We start from the raw sequence: 3006 nt of genomic DNA, 5'->3' as shown, positions 1-3006 counted from the left end.
CATTGGTTCATGAAAATCCGTGTTACCTCCGTAGCACAAACATTGTACTAGAATGAACTTTACTATTTAGAGTATAATGTGATATGTTTTGGGCATCACTAAGCAACTCCAACAAAGGCATGAAGGGATACTGACAACCCGGTCGATATTTATGTGATTCAAATTCCACACACCTTTAGTACACTTCTGAAATATGTTCATATTTTTTTCCGCAATACATATTTTCATGGCAGCATGGAGGATTTCAAAGAGTGTGTTCATGTCATCATGCCTAGCGGTGGATCATGGAATGAGGAGTGGGGGGCGGGGGGTCTTGAGCAATTGGGTTAGAAAAGTGTGGTTTTTTTCACCCGTTGCAATGCATGGGCATTTGTGCTAGTGAACCTAAAGTATTGATTTGGCTTCATGAATGTTGATACTTTTTTCTAGAAGTTCGGTCAAAGTAAAGATATTTTGACTTCGGACAAAACTTATATGCAGATAAAAAAGGACCGGTGAGAGTGCTTGTCATTTCATTATTTGCTTCCTAGTAGACTACGATCATGATGGATATAAATATATATCACTATAGTGATAATAATATCGACAACGATGTAAATTAATATAGACCAAACTGGATGGGCCATAAAATAGACCAGTTTCCATCACTGCTAATGTGACCGGCACCGGTAGCTTGTCGGAAGAAAACCCTCTATGTTTACATCCATCGTGATCAAAGATCCTTGCCTAAATTCAACTTCCAAATTCCATGAAAAAGATACCATAGTTTGACTAGTACCTTTAAAGGTTCATTAGCTATTATGTTTTTAATTTTGATAGTCTTAGAAAGAATAGATACGGCTAACTATCTCAAGATATATATCCACCACCAAATAAGCAAAAAGACTATTATATTTCCTAATTGGTGAGTGATTGGTTATTGACCAACTGCTAATTAAGTGCGATTTGGAGACTTTTATCGAGCGTATAACTACCTTTGTTGGAGCTACAAATATATTATATATTCTTGTAGTGGCAAGCTAATTATTGGCTAGTCAACATGCACTTCACAATGCGAAACAACGTGCACCACGATGGACTTAGATCGAGGGAACTTGTCTATAAATGAAGCCATCTCCATGTTCGATTGCAGGATGCATAAATCGAAGTAGTACGCCAATAGCATATCCCCCGCTACCGTCATGATAATAATGTCGAGTAGTTTCTCGCAAGAGCTGCTCATATCCACTCTCGTGCTACTTGTCCATATGTACTTCTACTTTAGGTATAGTAGTAGATCAAAGAACCCAACAATGCTTCCCACAAACTGGCCAATACTGCACATGTTACCTTCCTTCCTGGCCAACTCCCACAACTTGCATGATTATCTCTCCATAGTGCTTGCCGAATCAGGCCACAACTTCAAGGCGCATGGCCCGGTTGGGAGTGGGATGCGGTTGCTCATCACCTGTGACCCCGTGAATGTACGACACATCTTTACCACAAACTACACCAACTTCCCCAAGGGAGCAGAGTTTGCCGCCATCTTTGACATCATGGCTGGCAGCCTCTTCACCATTGATGGTGCACCCTCTCTTCGGCCGCGGGCAAAAATCCAGAGCGTTCTTAGCAGCCTGCGGTTGGTTGCTAGTATGGCAACTTGCTGCCATGACAAGCTGGAGAATGGCCTTCTACCATTATTTTCCCACCTGGCAAGCACCGGCACTCCGTTCGACATGCAAGAAGTGTTTTCCAGCTTTATGTTTGACCTGGCTGCCACACCTCTCTTTGGTGTGGACCCTGGCCTCTTGTCCTTCTCCTTAGACATGTCGATGCCACCCATGGATGTCGCGGTCGCGATGGACACGGTCATGGAGGTGGGATTTATCTGACACTTAATTCCAGCCTCATGCTGGAAGGCAATGAGGTGCCTAAACATCGGCTCCGAGAGGAAGCTTCGGATGGCGCACACAGTGGTAAGAAGATTTGCTGCAGAGATGATCGAGGAGAAGAGTAAGATAACTCTCAATGGGGGAAGATGTGCATTGAGTAATGATGATGAACACGAGGATATTCTATCTTCCTACATAAATGACCCAGACTACAAAGTCAATGACTTGCTCCATGCGGTGCTCCTTAGCTTCATGCTTGCTGGGCGGGACACGATTGGTACCACTCTACCCTGGGTCTTCTCTCACCCATTGCATCATGCAAAGTACCCGCGAGTACGGGTGCCATGATGATCTTTGAACCAGAGGATACAAAACCTCTGGTCTATCTCAGAGCTGCGTTGTATGAGACTCTTAGGTTGTACCCACCGGCACCTATTGAGCTCAAGACAGTGGCTGCTGCTGATATCATGCCGAGTGGCCATGAGGTGAAGGTCGGGAACACCATCCTTATATCTCTCCACTCCATGGGGAGAATGGAAGACCTATGGGGTAAAGACTGCCTTGACTATAACCCGAATAGGTGGTTGTCAAAGGATGGCAACACCCTGACGTACGTACCATCTCACAAGTTCTTGGCCTTCAACTCAGGCTCGAGGATCTGCCCTGACAAGGAGATTGTGGTTATGCAGATGAAGACCGTCATTGCGACTGTGTTGTGGAACTTTGATGTCGAGGTGGTGGAAGGGCAGATCATCCAGCCCAAGCCACCTTGTATACTACAGATGAAAAATGGATTTATATTTAAATTGAGGAAGCGAGAATTGTAACATTACACAATCCTTGTGTTTAAACTTACTTAAGGGTCCTGCATGGTTCTTCCCAGGCCTGGAATCTCATTATTGTATTTATATACATGGATTCCTATTTATTTGATAAAATAATAAGGACATATGTTTAAATTTATATCTATTATTTGCATACATCTTCTGTTGAGTCAGGGACGAGGATGAGGATCGAAGGATAGCTTGCCTCGGAAGCATTTTCTGTCTCTCTTGGACGGAGGAGTGGGCATAGTTGGCCTGGTTGTGGATGTGCTTTGTATTTTGTCTTGTTGATGCACTCATGGTTTCTACTT

At 43.7% G+C, this 3006-nt stretch overlaps 1 pseudogene; it reads left to right on the top strand.

Annotated features, from left to right (window-relative positions):
* The first annotated feature begins 234 nt into the window (after nucleotides 1-234).
* LOC119297928 lies at nucleotides 235-2698 on the top strand (annotated as a pseudogene).
* Nucleotides 2699-3006: the final 308 nt, after the last annotated feature.

Source organism: Triticum dicoccoides, chromosome 5A, assembly GCF_002162155.2.
Source record: "Triticum dicoccoides isolate Atlit2015 ecotype Zavitan chromosome 5A, WEW_v2.0, whole genome shotgun sequence".
Classification (NCBI taxonomy): Eukaryota; Viridiplantae; Streptophyta; class Magnoliopsida; order Poales; family Poaceae; genus Triticum; species Triticum dicoccoides.
The sequence above is the reverse complement of the archived record's forward strand: the minus strand, read 5'-3'. Positions and strand labels throughout refer to the sequence as shown.